This window comes from Agelaius phoeniceus, chromosome 15 (assembly GCF_051311805.1).
Source record: "Agelaius phoeniceus isolate bAgePho1 chromosome 15, bAgePho1.hap1, whole genome shotgun sequence".
Lineage (NCBI taxonomy): Eukaryota > Metazoa > Chordata > Aves > Passeriformes > Icteridae > Agelaius > Agelaius phoeniceus.
The window spans coordinates 13,157,144-13,176,477 of NC_135279.1; the positions used below are offsets into that span (position 1 = coordinate 13,157,144).

The window sequence follows — 19,334 nt, forward strand, 5'->3', positions numbered from 1 at the left end:
TTTATTAATCCAGGAATATTGCATCAGGGACAATGATCACGTGTTGCTTTTCTCTGGTTATACAGAAAAAACCTTAACCACTTAATGTGACTTGCTGCTGTATTCAGTATGATTGTGGGCCTCAGAGCTTCCAAATTATCTTTAAAACACAATTTAGACAGGAACCTGGATTTGAGAGAGCCTAAATTTACTGGTTAAGCAGGGAATTGTGTGCATGTTGTTTGTTGCTTTGGGTTTGTAAATTAAACCTTAACACAGTTGTGGCTGTGTTTGTTCCCCTTGGCTATTCAAGGCTTCTGTTTGATGAGCACTTGAGCTAATGAAAAAATGTCTCCTTCAGTTGCTATTTTGTCCACCTGGACTTTCAGCAGAATGGAAAACTGGTGGAACAGTTTAATTCCAATGCAGACAAGGAGAGGAGCAGGGTATTGAATGAGATCTGTGTTGATGGAAGAGGGGCAAGTTAAGAGGAGAGGAAAGAGGGGTAATTGGAAAGGGGAGTATAGATGGAAAAGCACAGGCTGACCTGCTTTTTAGGCTTTGGTTCCTTACGTGACCTGCTCATTAATTAGGAATACTTCTGTGTTTCCAAACCAGTGCTTTCATGTGAGCAGTGCATTTTGTACCACCCTTATTGATTCCACCCCTATTTCACACCAAGAGGGAAGAAAGCAGGTGGGTCAAATGGTTTTTTTCTCAGGCTGATTTGTTGAGTCCTTGCTGATGAACTAAGTAATTATCAATGTCATTCTGCAGGGAATTATTTTTGTTTGGAGATGTACTTGTATTGAATGCTGTGGGGAGAAGGGGTATAAAAAAAAGACAGATTTAAAGGAAAATACATATCCCTACTATTTCAGTGTCAGATATCCTGAGGATTGTTTCTTACAGCTGTGCATTACAAAGCAGTTCTTCTTCAATATTTTGGCTCTTATCCTCTTTCACAGGATGAAGTGGATGTCAGGCTGTATCTAATTTATTTTTTCCAATATTACCAGATTAAGATTGCAGGAACACATTTAAACTGCTTTTGATGCTTGCTTTCAGAGTTTGTGTCTTTAAGCTGTCTCCTTTGCTTTCCTGGTGGGAGAGTGTCACAACCACAGAGTGCAGGTGACAGTGCCTGGGCTGGTGGCATTTAGATTGTCCTTCAGGTCATTATAAGGAGAACTCAAGCATGTTCCTTAAATGCTTTTCAATAGGGGAAAGAGAGATGTTCAAAGGCAAGTAGAACATTAGGCTTCCTTTCCAGAAGTTATGTGGACAAACAATAGAATTTGAGTTTTACACAAAAAGGGGACAAAAAATGGATTTTTAAAATGAAAATTAGGTATTTTCTGGGGGAAAATGGAGGTTTCTGTCACTATAATCTGGCTGTGATACATTGTCAAATGTGCAGTAAATATATAAGGCTATCTTTCAGTCTCCATTCATCACTGTATATTACCAGTGACTAGTGTAGCTTATTCCTTCTTTCTGACTTTGTCTTTGCCTTATAAACACAGCTTCTGTGCCAGGTGAAGTGATGGGGAGTGCCAGACTTAGCCTATAGAACCATCCTTTCTTTTTTCTGTCTATTGTCCCATTCTTCCTTTAAACAGCAAAAGACTGCTTCTGATCCAGCAGTAAAGTTGATGAATTAATTTCTCCATTGTGAACATACAGTTTAAGGTTTCATCTTGACATTGGAATGATTCCAGTAATTTCATATTATATTTGAAAGGCATATTAATATAATTTTTCTGATTGATGATAATTGTTGGAAGTAGATGCCAACTATTCTAGGTGTTCTCTTTTATTCTTTCCCCAAGTCATCAGCAACCTGAATATAGTCTCTCTCAAGAAATCAAGTTATATTAGAGTAAAAAGAAGTTTTACTTAGATTAGATACATTTTGTCTCTTATTTAATTTGTCTTACACCTTGCAATAATTGGTAATTTTATGCTTTAATGCTTTTGAAGAATAACACCAGACTACAGCTGTATCTCATCCCTCTGAAGAATTGAGAAGCAAGGCATGATACAGGCTGGAAACAAAGCAAAATAGTTTCCAGAGATTGCCCTTTTTATAAACATTGCTCAGTGGACAGTACTCTGCACAGACAAGTCACAAGAGAGCTATCTTTTTTCCAGAATATATATGAAAGTAATTCTCAAAAACAGGGTTTTAAAATATTCGGATTTACACTGCAGTTATGCTGCTAAATGACTAATCTATTCAAGTGTAAAGTTGCAGGGAAGCAAAACAGGAAAACACAATTTTCAAAAGATTTCTACTTCATAGGTCACCATCTCTTTTTATTTTTAAGACCATTCATAGCACTGTGCAGGAATTGAAAATTGTTCCACAGTTTGTGGATGCTGTTCCATAAGCTGCTTTGTTAAAGATTACTGATGCAGTGCTGGACAGGAAAGAAAGCAGAGGATTTATGAGCAGCTGCTTTTCTACAACCGTTCAGAGCTGCAGAGAGAGAAAGGATCAAGATAGGAGAGAGCCCACAGATTTGAAAAGATAAGTGGAATCTTGGAGAGATGTTTTTAGGGAGGTGTGGAGGTCAGGTGTACGGATCCAGTAGGAAGTTTAAACCCAAGCAGGGTTTATTAGGGAAGGAAGGCTCTCAGGAGAGACAGGTGCATGCAGGCTGCAGACTATGGGGGGGCTTTGTCCCATCTCTGCTCTCCATCTCCTGCCTCTAATGGGGAAGGGGATGGAGTGGGCTTCAAAGAGGGAGAGCTCTGAATCTCTGCTGCTCTGTCTCAGACTCTTAGGAGTGCAAGCTTTCATTCATCCACACCTGAGCAAGGCTTATTGATGTGTGGTGTTTGCAGTGTGCAGCTCAGAGTGGCTGAGAGAATTGCAGGACCCTTTTTTCCTTTTTCTCTCCTGCGTTGTGGATTCTAACACGGGCTTAAGGCAGACTGAAAATTGTGAGGGTTCTTGCTCATAATGAGAGGGACAGCAATATGGACTGTGTTTTTTGATATCTGTTTAAGGAAAACATCTCCTTGCTTTTCCTAATGCTTGTATAATCCAAATGACAGGATTGTATTTTTCTTTTAAAACTGCAATATTAAAAAAAGACTATTACTTCCATTAGTTTCCATGTAGCAGTAACAAATTCTGTTGAAGGAGCCTTTAAACCACATGCATATATCCCTTATTTTTTAATGAAAATACCATGTAATTGTAAGGAAATGCACTAAATGCAGCTGGGTGTTGGTAATTCTGTAAACATAGTATGGGGTATGATTCCTCTGTTTAATTGCACCCAGATATGTGGTGGCTGGTTGAGGATCTGCAGCTGGGACATAGAGCAATTATACAAATATTCAGGCAAATAGCAAGAGGCAAAACTTCCATCAAATTTTTTTTTGTTTTTTTTCCTAAACACTAATGATCAATCTTCCAATACTTTTTCTGGGTTTTTTAAAATTAAATTTGAATTAACCTCCTGATTACTTTACCTACTACTTTCATGGTGTTTGGGGTTTTTTTGGTCTTTGTTTTTAGGTAAAGCTGCATAAGAACAATCTCCATTCTGGAAGACTTGGACAAAGACAAGGCAAAGAATTAGAATGCTAGGAGGTTAATGGTAGGAGTAGAAGCAACTTGAGCTAATTTCAAGTGTGTGAGTGAAGTTCCAAGTTGTACAACTGGAGAAGGGACTCCTTGTCAGAGTAGGAATGAGGTGATATTTCTGTGTTATGCAGTTATGCTATTTGAAAAATAATTTTCATATTTCAGCTGTGGGATTGAGGGTCTTAAACTGTCACTCACTGCTGGTGTGTTGATCTGCTGTGTTACAGCTCTTTCAAGCTCTTGAATTCCTTCCCTTTTTTAAATGATAAAAGGACTTGTGCAATAATTGAGTTTGTGTAAAGGGAATACAAATCAAATGAATGATACCTTCCCCAAGTACAGCTACATTTTGGAGGATGGAGGAAAATTACCTTGAATGTTTTAATGGTTTCAAAGGTTGTCAAGGACTAATTCCCAATCAGGTATTCTGATAGAAATAAAAAGAAGTAAAGAAAAAGAGAGAGAAAGGGAGTCAGGCAAACCCTGGGACCACACTTCTTAAATTTAAAGAGATACTGAGCTGTTCATGTTTTGTCATTTCATCAGACCTTTGAACTCCTGTCCCTGTTACATGATTTAGCCAACTTGCACAGAAGGCCTTTGCACAAAATTTCCATGTTGAATAGGTCATCCTCGTTACTCTTGGCTGTCTGTTCTCAGTAGCTAGTGCAGATATTGTGTTTTAATAAAGCAAATTAAAAAGAAAGAAATCCTTCCATCCCATCCAAAATGGCAGTGCTATTAAAGCTGTGCCATATGTCATTATTATTTTGAATCAGAAATCATATTCACTGCACAATGTTTAAACAGAAGACTGTAAAATTATCTTGCCATGTTGAGCAGGGCTGCTGGCAAGGCTCTGTGACCCATCTGGAGTGCTGCAGGCTCATGCAAGGCTGGATCCCAATGTTTCAGTGAAAAATAGGAGCTGGAGAGCTTTGGGAACTGTGTGTGTACAACAGTGCATCCCTGTGCATACAGATGCAGTGCATATAAAGTATATTAGAGATACATCAACCAAACAAGGATTCTGAGGGCAAAGGATCTGTATGTTCAGAAACTTCTTTGGGCTTTTAAAAGGTTTTTATAGTTCTTTTTTCCCCTTTGGAATAGGAGCAGGATGGTCAGATTTATTTACTTTTTAAAACAAATTCTCCTTTGGGGGGCATTGGTTTTATTCTTTAAACACTTTAAACTCTTGTCTTTAGACCTGCCACATTCAAGAGTATTGATTGGTATTTTTTTTTTCCCTAAGCAAGAACTTTGCCTCCATTTGATAAAGTGGAACTAACTTAACACAAAAGAAGTTAGAGCTTTTCTTCTGCTTGGGGTGCTGTGTTTAGAAGTAGGTAACCTCCTCTCTACCTGGCTTTGTTGGGTTTTTTGGTTGCTTGGTTTTTTTTGTTTTGTTTTGTTTTTTTGTTCCAGCCATTTATCACCATAGTATCTTTCAGCTAGGTCTGGTTTCCGTCACAACAGTCCAGGATGCACTGGTCAGGCCTCACAGCTTCCTATCCTCAGACCAGTAATCCCAAAACCTCATTCTTGTGAGATGCAGTCCTAATTGACCATGGGAATGGGGTTATTAGGAGAACTCCCCCTCATTAATTTCAGAGAGGCTTCACTGGAAGATCAGATGTGTTGGTACCCATCCTCTTGAAGTGAAGGACTTATGGAAGAAGCTGGCAAGGGTTGAAACAGGATCAGGTAGCTTATTTAAGAATAGATTTCAGAAGGGAAAGATGTCAGGTTCTGTTCTCAAATGTTGCTAGGTAAAGCCACTGGTGGGCTTTGTTCCTTTTTGTGTTGCTCTGTTTAACAAGAGGAGGAGATGGTGATCAATAGGAGGCCTGGAGCTGCTGAAGAAAAGGACCTGTGGGAAGAATTTTTCTATAGGTTTGTTAACCTGGTTTTGTTGGCGTGTGTGGAGTTGGAAGCTGATGGACAGCTTTAGTCCTTCAGTGTTTTAAACTGGCTTTGCAGGAGCATTCTGTGTTTGAGCTGAGCCTCCTGACCCACAAGGCTCTTCCTTGCTTTTTATAGCTCTTGCACTTGATATGATGTAGATGGCAAAATCAGTACAATGGTGTTTTGTCTACGCCTCATCCCACTTCCCTTGTGTTTCATTCCTGTTAGGAAAGTTTCCCATTTAGGCTGCTTGTCACACACTTGCTGGCAATGTTTGTCTGATCTTGTACATTAATTAGTACTGGCAGGAATAAGGAGCGTACAGGAGAGGAGACATGACCCAAAAATGTGTTTAAGTCATGTTGTCTCCTGGGATGGCTGTTCTTGCAAAGTATATCTTAAAGCCATTTGAATCTAGTTCCATGGCTTATCCCCCAACTCTGTGGGCTCAAGCAAGAGGATTAGTAATGATTATTACACCCCCACAATAGGAATTTCTGATTACCTAAGAGCTTTAACTTTGCTTATTACTACAATCCAAAGTCTAAAGGAGTTATCTGTTTGGTTTGTTAGTGTTCTCCCTTACAACCACGAATGCTGTAGCCATAACTTTGTCAGTGCTTGGGAAAAGCAGGTTCCATCTATCTGCTGTCAGCTGCTCTCTGCTTAAGCACTGAGTAGCTGAAAATGTGAGCACCACTGATGCTGCCACTAAAAGAAACAAAGCTGAAAAAACAAACAAAAAAATCTAAGTATGGTTCTCTGTGTTTGATTGCTTCTATGCCTAGCCATGGACATAGTGGTCAAATATAGGCTGGCTGGTCAGTATAAATAAAAAACACAAAAACCCTTGGAACTTAATCACAAGCCCTAGATTTTTTTTACAGGTACTGTGATCCCTCAGTTTGTTTGATTTTCTTGAATCAGAACCTGAAACACCAAAATATCAAAATAAAGATTTAATACTAAATGGATGTTAGTTGTAGAAAGCTATCTGGGATTCCATGGAGAGATGGGTTATCATGAGGTGTTAAGAGAAAGAAAATGTAATTAAATATGATACAAAGCAGCTTTTTATAAAGCTTTGACTATTGCTTCTATTGTAGTGTAGCTCTTCCAGAACTACACAGAGCAATCCCAAGACTTGGAGAAGATCAATATTGTGTAAATCTATTTCTATCCTCATCAGAGCAAAAACCATTTCACAGCCTTTGCTGAATGAATATCTGAGGGATTCCATATTACAAACGCTTCTGCTCATATGCTATGTTTGTAACAAAACCTCCTGCACTATTGTAAGGTCTCTTAGTCAAAGCTGGAGACTGTATGGCTTCAGCCTCGGGGGTTTGGTAATTTAAAAATCATTTGTGGCATTTCACTTCTGAGATGAGAAGCATTTCTGTATCTGTTAGTTTGACTTTCAGTCCTGTTTTCCTTTATTTTTTTGGTTCTAAAATCCTTTTTTTGTCTTAGCTGTGCTACATGAAAGAATTGATGTAGGTAATAAACCTGACCTAGTTCTAGTCTTAAAAACTGCAACTGACAGTAACTTGTTAGGGAGTTTGATCTCCTGTGAACTAATCAAGGCTTAGGTGGTAGCCTCTATGGGAAGTAGGTGGTATCATAAAAATTCCTCAACAGGTGATTTTATAAATTGGAATGAAAAGTCGTAAGGAAAATGTCAGCAGAAATGCTTTCTTAGATGGCAGGGAGCTGATAGCTTTCTGACATACACAAAGACACACTGGAAATACATCAGAGGCACAGGGATCCTTCAGTTTCTTAGCAAAAACCAGAAATAATTATCAGCTTCAAATTATCAGTGATCCAGAAGGGAATGTATAGGTGTTAGTCTGAGCAGGAGAGGAGGGAGATTTCAGCTCAGAAGGTACTCAATGACTACAGCTCACATCAAGAATGAAGATCATTTAATTGGCAAGTTTCAACACCTGACACATCCTTTCTAAGCCAGGAAGAGCTGCTGCAGTGAAAGCACATCTGTCATTTATAAGGAGTTCACCTGCTAACTATATTGACCAGTGAACTAAGGAGCTTGCTGTCTTTTCTGTTGAATTATGATTAAAAGTGAAACATAAAACTCCAGAGGTAAAAATCATCGTGTAATATTGACACTGGAGATGCACATCAGTTACTTAGTGCTGGGTATAGCACCCATGGCAGTCAAACACTGCTTTGATGCACAGACTTGCATTGCTCCAAAGCAAACTTACCCAAAGTGGCATCTCAGCTTGCAGGGTTGGAGGCACAATGTTGTTGTCCATGGGGCTGAGGCCGTGTCTGCTACTGAAATAGGCTGTACAACCTCAATAAAGTCAGCAAAGGGCTTGGTTGTGGCAGTACAAAGGAAGGTGTTGCTGCTTCTCTGCCTTCCTGGGCACACAGGGAGTGCAGAGGATGGATGGCAGTGCTGTGCACACCTGAGTGAATCAAGATGCATTTCTGTGGCATCTCACACATGCTCTAACCACTGAACATTCTAGATGGGAGCAGAGCAGTAGTTGCAGGGCTGGGGCAGATTTCTCCCACTACCCAAAGAAACACAGATGCATTATGCCCAATCTGAAAATAAAATACAATGCTGATCTCGTTGGCTGAGCCTATCCATGCTTTCCTTGAGCTACTCATGTGAAAAGGACAACTCCGACTTGGCTCCTGTATCACATTTTGTGTATTATTTAGTTTGAACATCAAGTCCATGTTGTTTTGGCCAAAATTATAATGGTATGAATATTTGAATTTTGGTGAGGTTTATTAGTGGAAAACAGTACATTTAAATGTTTACTTACTCAGGTTTCCAAATGGTGCAATAGGCATCTAAATCTCCACTACATGTGGGCCCTATCAGAAGCTGATTATAATCACAGAAGATACCACCATGGTCTCCAGCAGGCCTGGTGTGATCAGTGGGTGACAGCATGGCATCCATCAGACTGCATTTCTTGTCCTTTTTGGGGAAGGTACAGCTAATGCATCCTAAATTACTAAAACTTGCTTTGTGTAAATTCCATATGCCAGAAGAAAATAAAGGGTAAATGACACCAGTTTTGCAATGAAGATTACTGTGTTATTAAGACTTGTGACTTTTTTTTTGCCTTGAAATATATTCCAGATAAAAAAGTTGTAGAGAGGTGTTCATTCTCTCTGTGGCATTTATTTATGCAATAACGCATACAAAGCAATCTTTAACTATCACTGTATAGGATATTAATTATCACTACAGAATGGTTGCAAAATCAAATACTGTTGGCAATCAACATTCATTATACAATAGCATAGATTGCATCTGTTCATATTACTAGATAAGCAAGGAAAATCAAAACAGTGTCTGATACATCCACTAAAACTGTCTGAGCAAAATATTGTATCTAACTCTCTTAATATCTCTCAGTGACTTTCATCTGATTAAAGTCCAAAGATACATAACCACAGATGCAAATTTTCTAGTGCCTCAGAAATTAAATACTGTTATATTTCAACAGCCTGGCTAGTTGGAAGCATACTCCAGCTGACATGATTATAGGCACGGTATAAACTTATGATAGAGAGCTATCTAAATCTCTGAGGCCGCAGGTGCAGGATTATAGCAAAGCCCATTGAAACATACAGCTTTCTGCCTAAATGCATGAGTATGAAATTAATTAGGCAGTTGATCACATAATAAAAGTATGATGGATAATCTAATGGAAACTACCAGCTCAAAGTCAATAACAAACTTGATTATTTTATTAGATGCAGCTGATTTTCAATTCCTCTATTTACAGGATTTTGAGTTTAATAGAAGACTTTTTTTTTAAATGAGAACTCACTGTATTTATCTCTGTTGGAAACTATAATGTGTAAGCAATGTAGAATTTGTAGATAGACATATCTGTAAGTAAATCTCTAAGATACTTGGCTGAAAAGCACATCAAAGTGCAGTGAAATAATGAGACAGGCTCCAGCTGTTGGATTCCAACAGCTTTTGATTTGTGCTCTAGTAGAAGCTCCAGGTTTTGATTCTGTGTTGATTATTTCCATGGTACTGGAGATGATTTGGGCATTATTAAAAAAATAGACAGTATATAGCAAACAAGGTTGAGTTTGCAAACTGCATTTGAAAGGACATTTTCTTTCCTGATATGTCACTGCTTCCTATTCCTGTGCTCTCCATAACCAGCTACCCTTGTTTAAAAAGTCCTTTTAAAATACATATGTAAAAGATTTTACAAAAATAATAGGTAAGGTCATCAGAAAAGGGTGTGAACAAAAACTCCACGAATGGCAGTTCGCAGGCAGCTTTGCTACTTCCTTCTTGAGTAGAGAGGCTATTGTGGAAATTGTTTTTTCAGAGCCTTTTGAAGCTTTGCACATTTTAGTATGAAGCTGATCCTGTCAAGGAATTATTACCAGCAGAAAGTAAGTGCCATTAAAGAACTTTGGAGGCCTTATAGAGGCCATGGGTTTATAGTCAAATGCATTGATCATTCTGCTGTGTGAATGTGCTGATGGCACTGTGCAGATAAAGATCTCACTCTGGAGCAAATTCAAAAACATCTGATTCTCTGAGTTACACTCCAGATTTTTGTTTAGAATGACAGACTAAAAATCAGAATGCTTCAGGGAAAGTGTTGATTCTCAATTGTTTCCAGAATTAAGGTTTACGTCTGTTTCTACTATAAATTTTTTTAGGAGTCGTTTATAATTTTGGTGATGGATTACATGAAGGCTGTTGCTTGTTACTGGAATGACAAAATTCAATCAAATATACTGGAAAACATGTGTGATTTTTCAAGTTTACTCTTTTTCTGGTGCAGTTGGATAGCTAAAGGTATGTGGATGTTTCCCTGCAGTTTAGCCAAAGCTACTTAAAAAGGTATTAAGAAACCAATCCTTTTTTTTAATGTAACCTGGTGTTTCTGTTGAAATGGATTTCTTATTAGAGCAGGTTTTCTCATAGGTTTTGAACTTTACTTACAAGATGATATCACAGTGGGCAAACTACAAATGCTATTTAATAGTAGCAGGTGGCTATATTTGATATGCCTGATTCAAGCACTCCCTTCAGAACAAGTCCATTGTAATTTCAATTCAAATATAGAAGCAGTCCAAGGAGCAGGAGTGAAATCACACATCTCACTGAATCTTGCATTCTATCTAGCAGTCTGGAAAACATTTCTAACCAAAGACTGAGGGTGTTCACTATCATCTATTAGTTCATTCTCTGAGTGCAGTTTGACATCTGGAGTTTGATCTGGTCAGTCTAAACAAACTGTTTAGTCAAGGGATCAGATGCCGTGTCCCTGTGCCAGTTGCAACTAGGCTTTAATTTTCTCTGCTTGTGCATTAAAAAAAGAAGAGTTGACTGTTAAAACACTGGGCTTGTGTGGTTAAAACACCCACTTGTGTGGGCTCTGACTGAGCCCATGTTGAAGGGAACTACTGGATTGATATCCCAAGAGATCTTGGATAGATTAATCCTTTTTTTTCTTCTGTACAAGACTTGAAACTGAGGTGCTACCTAAAGCTCAACAATGAGTGATGCAGAAGTATGTGTGTAAAACTTTGGGAAAGCTTGTAAATAAAGGATGGATGGATGGAGGTGAGAGGAAGCAGGTCTTTCTAAGACTTGTAGCTGGAAACATACATCTGTTACAGATCTCTGTGCTTCAAGATGGGTTTAAACAGTGTTCTGTAAATATATCTATAATAGTAAAGAGAAGATGAAATCTATACCCTGCAATCCTTACGTTATTCAGTTTTCCATGTGTGGTGTTGATTTATTATTTATTTGCTTGTAAATGTCTGGCTTAAATATCCTAGAAAGAAGTCTTCATTTGATAGTAGGGCTTGTCTCTTTGCAGTTTTGTTTATTTTGCTTTTAATCTTTGTAATATTACTGTTTCCTTTTGAAATGTAAATTATGGTGAGGCTAAGAAAGAGATGAAGTCACATCTTAAGCCATTTACTCAGTTTTAGAAAGGGATCTTCAATCTACCTGATGGATCCAGGATCTAGTACCAGTAAGACTCTAAAGAGTAAACTTTTATTTGTATATTTGCAAATTCATCCAGAAGTTTAAGCAATTTTTTTAAATATTTAAAAGAACATTCTTGTGGCAGTGTGTGCAACCGAGGGGACAAGAAATAGGAGGCGTAGGTTAGGTTCTACAGATCTTTGGGGCTGGTCTTTGACACTGGTATGTCTTGCTTGCTCTTGCTTTTTTCCTTTCTCCCATTGTGAAAACCAAGCGTTTTCTGGCTGCCACTCTCCAGTTCAGCAGCAGAGTTACCAGTACTGATTTGGGTGAGGAGCAGCCAGTATCTCACTCTTTTTCTCATGGCAAGTGTGGATGAGAAGAATCTTTCTATTTTGTACAGTTGTATCATTCTGTTACATCCAAGTTTGAAAACAAAAGTCCTTCAAAAGAGTAGTGATAGGGGTGCAAACAGAGCCATTGAAAAGTGCATCAAGCTCATCCCTGTGCCATTATTGGATCACTTTAAACCCCTAATCAAGGACACCAAAAGCCATTGGTAACATTCAAAGTCAGCACAGTCTTTGTGCCAATGAGGAGAGGCTGTCAGAACAGATCACAAAGGTGTCTTTAAACTGCCAGGACAGAAATTACGTTTCAGGTTCAAACTCGTGGTTTTAAGGGTTAAAACTGACCATCTATGCACTTTTAATTCCATTTTCCTTGAAAGAAATGGATCAGCTGTACCTCTAATTTCCATTGACAGCCTGTGAAGGAAGCAGTGGTAGCCTGTACACTTGTGCTAAGCCCATTTTGGCACCAAGATATGTTGGAATGGATTTTTAAGCAGCATCAAATTGCTCTGAATATTAAGATGAAAATAATCAATATGCTATTGGGATAAGCCTACTGAATACTTTGGGTGCTACTCTGGGTATGCAGTTTTTGTTTTCTCAATTAATCTTTGGTTTGATATTTGCAGATATTGTTGCTTCCATGCATGGTCTGTAAATTTTAAAAGCAGCACCTGTGACAAGTAACTAAAACATTAAGGGATATCCCATCTTAGAATATGGCACATGCAATATGAGGAAATTAATACATCAGTGTAGTAATACAATGCCATTTTCAAGACAAAGGTATTTATCAGGAGAACTCAAAGCAAATTATTGGGCTAGAAACATAGCAAAATAATAAACTACTTTTTATTAAAAAGAGCTGAATTAATCAGATTTATGCCTTATCTTTAATAATTGAAAGCAACAAGACTGAGGATTTGTGTTCTCAAAGTTCTAACTAGTCAGTAATATCAGCTATAATATTCCCATTTTTAAAATGACCTTTTAAAGCTGCTCTATAAAATTAAATTTTAATGAGTGGTAATAAACAGTGATACTTTCCATAGCAGGAAATGCAGCACTGGCCTGAAGCTTTTGCTTCTGTCATCACCTCCAGTACTGTGTTATGTGCCCTCTTTCCTTGTTTTCAAGTATGGGAAGTATCATGATCCCACAGCACTTGAAGAAAATGAAAATACCTTTAACAGTACACTTTGTCCAAGATGTCTTTTTACATGAATAATTGTGTTTCTGTTGCTTTCATGATGTTTTTCCTGAGAAGTCCTCCTTTTTTAGTAGTACAGTATGCTATTTCAAGGTTCTGACATTTTCCTTCTCACTTCTTACATTGAATAAGGGTTGGCTGGGAGAAAAATAATTTTGGATGAATTAAAAGTATTAAAACATAGGTGTGTACCTCTGAGAAAAAATTGTACTGGCTTTTCCAAAAGCCTGAAAGCTAGTGGCCCTTCAAGGATGAATAACAAAGCAGATAAGTTTGATGAGGGACAGGAGGAGAGCAGAAGGGGAAGAAAAGAGAGAGGAGGAGAAGGGAGTGGCAACTTGCATCATTAAACTGGCAAATGGCACTGGAATATCAGCCTCCCTACTATCAGCAACGGTTGGAATTAATCCAGGAACTCAGAATGGATCTGTAAATGTGTCTTCAATTGTAGCCTTTGGCACAGATTTACATTCTCTGTCCCTTGGGCACTGAATTTCATTTCCCCATTTGCTAAATGAGAACAATTTATCCTAAATCAACGATAATCAGAGTAAACACTATTATTAATTTATTGTTTCCAGACTAGAAAAAAAAAACAGTAAAATGAAGCTCTCTACTTTTATCAGTGCTTTCCCTACCCCTTTTGCCCTGAGGATCCTATTAGCAGAAAGCTGAGCAGCTCTGTTTCATCAGAAATAAATTATGCCTCACTTTTTTTAATGTAAGTACTGAAGGGTTGTAAAGATTAGAAATATGTTTGAACCCACTATCACTTGATGTTATTTTCCTTGATGTTCTGAGCTTCTTTAGGGGAATGAAACAACATGTTCTTCTGAAAGCCAAGAGCAGAGCTTTTTTAAAAGAACACCAGCACAGATTTTGGTTGATGGACAAAATAATTTTGATTCTGTACAGCAGCAATATTTAAAGGAATGTATAGGCAGTGTGAAACAGAGCTGTCATAATTCCTGTCATGTAAAAGAGGCAGAATGTTTGCAGGGCAAGTAGGTGGCAGAACTACTCACCCTCATTTTTTAAATGATTAGAAAACTGTAATTCCCCAGAAACAGTAGACTAATTCTCACTTTCTTCACAAAGGAGCTAAGGATGAAAAAACACCTTTAATTAATAAACACTGCTGGCACTACTTTGGTAACAAGCTGCTGTAAATGAAACTCTCAATTGCCTCTGAACATAGTATTGTGTACAAATTCATGTTGCTCTTTAAGTGCTGGTCTTTGTTATTGCTATTTTACATTTTTGTAGGAAGTAAAAGTAGCTTTGTCAACTCCTTGTTATGCTGAAAGAAGTTCCTGACAGCTTTCCACTTGTGGGGAGCACTGAGATCACCCACAATTCACACAAAATATTCTCTCATGATAGCTAGAGGAGATGCTCTCAGCACAGGCTGAGTCCAAGACTGAGCTCCTTATGATGATTCTGTTAAAGAACCCAGGGTTTAAATCTGCAAAAAAATTTTACAATGAAGAAAAATATTTTTTAAAAATTAATGACTTGCAAAATAAGTAAATAAGGCAATATTTTTATATATTTAAGGTTTTGGTGCATAGTAAGTGTTTTGGACTGTTCTACAAAGCTGTGTAAATACTTTTTTTTCATTGTATAATATAGTCTGAGTATTTTTTTTCTTAATTTAATATTAAAATTAAATTCTGGCACTATAGGAAAAGGTATCCCGGTCAATCTATGCTTAGGGACTGAAGAGACAATGAAGAGGATGGCAGAAACAAATATTGTATCACATAGAAATGTTCAGATCTATTGCAAAGATCTTGATTTTGGGAAAACTTTTATCACATTGTAGAGTATTGTTCAACTTTTTTTCTTTTTTTACTATGTCATATTTAAATGCTTGTGGAAAATGCTGAATTTAGGATCCATCAACTTAAACCTGATAGTGGCACCTAAAATAAGCATTCCTGCTTTCTTCTTTTTAGGGTTACTGAATGAGTGAATAGTCACCAGTCTTGAGAAAAGCAGATGGAGACACTGGTAAGTAATAAGACATTTACTTTTCAATCCAAAGTACAGAAGGAAAACATGTTTGGAATGGTTGTACTTCCTTGGTTTGATGGTCTAAACAGTTCCACAAAAGTTATTTCAGCTGCTAAGCACAAAGCCTCTGGGATGCCTCAGTGCCCATACAGACCTGAGGATTCTTGGTGTATTTTTTAGGCAATTTTTTTTTCCTCTGTGTGGAGATTGAGTTTAGATGCAAAATGGATTATGAGGTTCAGCCTTTGCAGAAGGAAGCACTTGCACTCAGTAATAACAGTCTGACACATGGGTTTAGAAGGGGATCAACAACTATAAAGTTGTAGCACTATTGATTTTTTCCAAACTATTGGGTGAAACCTAATTTAAAAAAAAATAAAATAATGGAATTTAAGGGTACTTTCAATTTAAATTTATTGGATGAGACTATGAATGTTCTTCTGGCACAAAAGACATCCTTGCCAGCCAAGAGATCCAGCAGCTTCTTGTTTGTAAATGTCACCCATTGAGAGCATTTCCCAGTAACAGGATTGAGAGTGGACCTCCAGGCTGCCAGGCAAATCCCTGCCTCTTGCACCTCCCTTTAGGTGCTGCCCAATTGCCCTGGAGTCAGCACACAGACTGGAGGAGCGCTGCTCATTTCTGTTCCAAGTGAAGTGCTTTGGACAAGGTAGAGCAGATGCAGCCCCTCTGAATTCCCACAACAGATGGAAGAAGCAGTTCTATTGCAGAATGTTCTGGGAATGTTGAGTTATGACAGATTTGGCTTTCAATCCCTACTTCAGGTAGGCAGAATAAGCTTAAAAAAGTTATTTTTCAGTCATCCAGAAGCAGCTTTTTGACCTTTGGTGTTACAAGGTGAGACGGGTGCACCCTAGTGTTTGATAGATTGCTGTTTGTACAAAATATGTAATATTTGCTAATAAGAAAAAAGTAAATTAATGGGACACTTTACACTCTGATGGTTAGAACATAAACTTCTGGAATGTGAGGAAACTGATAAATAACTATTGAGGTCAGAACATGACGACCTTTCTTTACCTTTGGAAAACAGCTTGTTTGAAACTCCAAGGTGGGTGAAACTGTTATTTCCTATGGTTATTATTCTATGCCTCACCCTTGAAGTTCATATTTTTGTTCTTTTTTCCAATTTCTTTTTCTAATGATTCTAAAATTTAATATGGTAGTGTGATAGCTCTTGAAAGCACAATCTATCATATCCAGAAATTAATTAAAAGGCAAACCTACAGGAATGGCTATGGAAAGGAGTGCATGAATATCTTATCCAAGATGGTTTAAGGTGCAGTTTCAAGGTCAGCGTGGACCATTCTGGGTCTGTGCTGCAGTCAGAGTGGCAGCTTTGATTTCCTCACCTCTGACCCCATATTCCTGCTTCTATTTACGCTGGCAATTGCAGGGGTGCAGAAACCCAGTCAGAGGAAGAAAACAAAACCCTGAAACCCCAAATGGCTCCCCCACCTCTTCCCAAGACAGCCCCGTCCTTCAGAAAGCATGGGAGCATTTTTGCTGCAGGAGCGGGTTTGAGTGTGATGTTGCTGTGCAGTTCTGCAGTTGCAATTGTTAATGCAGGGGGAGCAGCACAGGAACAGCAGCTTTGGGTACTTTTTGGGTACTTTTTGGGTACTTTTTGGGTACTTTTTGGGTACTTTTTGGGTACTTTTTGGGTACTTTTTGGGTACTTTTTGGGTACTTTTTGGGTACTTTTTGGGTACTTTTTGGGTACTTTTTGGGTACTTTTTGGGTACTTTTTGGGTACTTTTGGGGTACTTTTGGGGTACTTTTGGGGTACTTTTGGGGTACTTTTGGGGTACTTTTGGGGTACTTTTGGGGTACTTTTGGGGTACTTTTGGGGTACTTTTGGGGTACTTTTGGGGTACTTTTGGGGTACTTTTGGGGTACTTTTGGGGTACTTTTGGGGTACTTTTGGGGTACTTTTGGGGTACTTTTGGGGTACTTTTGGGGTACTTTTTGGGTACTTTTTGGGTACTTTTTTGAGCCTGCGGGGGAGCTGCTTCTGAAAATGCGAAAGGCGGCAAAATCCAGAGAACTTATCCACGACTTAGAATAAATTTAAAATTATGGTACAAATGTTAGTTCACAAGTCTCTATGATTCAGCTTCCTGTAAGATAAAATTTTAGTTTTATCTTTAACCAGCAGTCCATATGGTTATAAATGGTGATTTCCCTTTAGTGAGCAGCACAAAGTGCTGCAGATATCATTAGGTGCAATTTCACCCAATCAGTCATTTCTTAAAGTCAGTGTCATAAAGGTGGCTTGAGGTTTCTAGGAATCCTTGCATTTACTGTTTGTTAGCAGAAATAAAAAGGTACAGTTCAGATATTTTATTTAGCACTTTGAATTTTACTTGCACTTTGGACATTTGTATGTCTGATATTTGTTTAAATGAATTTGTCTGATATTTATGTTTAAGTATGTTTGATACTTATGTTTTAATGCATTTGCATAAAAGGAGATTTAGTGTTGTCTTTGTGGTGTTCAGACAAAGCAAATGCTTTGTCTGAAGAAATCCATGAGCAGCACAAAACTTGAAGAACTGTGTACCTAAAAATAAATGCACAGGGCAATGATAGCAAACTACACATTGGTGCCTAGCAAGGAAAAGTTTGTAATCCAGAAAATGTGCAGAACCATTTATGTTATTCAAGGTCATCACAGAAAAGATAGCAAGTAAATTTCAGAGTTATCTTAAAGATTATTAGGACTGCTGGAAAATCAAGCCCTGACATTATCTATGTCAGGCATAAATAAGGTTAAATATGAGTCAAACAGGTTTGTGACAGCTCTTATTTAAAATAGTTTTTTCATTAAGAACTCTTCTGTTGATCCATGAATCAAAGATTAACATGGGAAAGAGAAATGTATTTACGTGTGTATTACAAAATACTTGCCATCATTTCATTTCCTGAAAAGTAGAAACCTAAAAAAGAAACATTCTGGGAATTATTAAAGTTTCTAGCAATTACCTGCCTTAAAAGTTACTGTAGTCTAAAGGAGTAGTCAAAGACTTCACTTAAAATTAAACGAAGAAAAAATAATACAATAACTTTTAAATGTAAATCTTATTTTGTAAACAGCTCTTATTGTGTTGAAGTTTTTTTCAGTATAGTCAATGGCAAAATGCATCTATTACAAATCTACAATTTATTAATTTTAATAATTAGTTGGTAAGATCCACCAGACTCCTGAGGAGTTCTGTCATCAAGAATTTTTAAATACAAGATCCCCGGGTGTTTAAAGCTAAATTATTCCCAGTGTAGATCAATCAAGTTTTGATAAAATGGTGGTGATAAAACTGTATACAGAAAGCAAAGACTATTTCAGCTTAATATCTGTATTAGAGTAACCTGAATAAGGTATAAAATGAAACCTAAATTGAAATGAAATGTGCAACCCACATCCCAGGTAACCCTTGTGATGAATGTGGGTAGAATGGTTCCATTGTGTGATGTCCTGCATTGCAGTAATAACTGCATGAAAAAATAATTTCCAGTTTTCAACTAATGGTCAAGCTAATAAACTTGAGATTTCGAGATTTTAAATGCACAGGAGTATTTGACAGTTGTAATTGCAACAACTTACAATGTAGGAATTTTTTTCCAATAGCTGTACACACAAAGACTGCCAGAAGTTAGATTTTCTGTGTAAAAGCCAGAGTGGGGAATGGAGGACAGAAAGGAAAATGGGCTTTAAGGAAAAAGGATGGTATCCTAGCCAAGCACATCATGCATGACAAGGGCATGATAGCTCATCATGACAAGGAGCTGGAGGAAAGTGGAGTCATTGGGTGTAATCACATGTTTAGAGAAACATAATAAGTAAAGGACTGATGAATTCAGGTAACATGGGCTTGTCTCCGGTGCTTGTCAGGGCCCTGTAACTGAGTAAGTGTCATTTTGCTATGTGATAATAATACATCTTCTCCTTTATGCTTCTGTCTTAACTATTTGAAACTACACACTCATCAGGTCAAAAGCTAATGCATATTGTGTGTGTGAACAGTAACCTATTCCAACGAGGGTATTTATCTTAGTTGCTTAAATAGCTCCAGTGCCAGATACTCCTAATCATCCCCAGTGACTTCTGGCTCTTGGAGTGTAATCACTGCATAACAACAGCCACAGAATTTGGTGTCTCTGTAACCCAACCGTGTCTTCTGTACATCTGATAGCTCTGGGAGATTAATAGTGTGATGTCCTTGGAAATAGTTTGGCTGAAACTATGCTATCACTTGGACACTATATTTGCATCTG

At 37.8% G+C, this 19,334-nt stretch overlaps 1 protein-coding gene across 1 annotated transcript in view; it reads left to right on the forward strand.

Annotated features, from left to right (window-relative positions):
* The first annotated feature begins 14,986 nt into the window (after nt 1-14,986).
* TENM2 (teneurin transmembrane protein 2) overlaps nt 14,987-19,334 on the forward strand; it is an 884,487-nt gene continuing 880,139 nt past the window's right edge. Inside the window, exon 1 of the mRNA XM_077186468.1 lies at nt 14,987-15,038. The gene's annotated coding sequence lies outside the window, so the exon portion shown is untranslated. The remainder of the gene's footprint in view (nt 15,039-19,334) is intronic.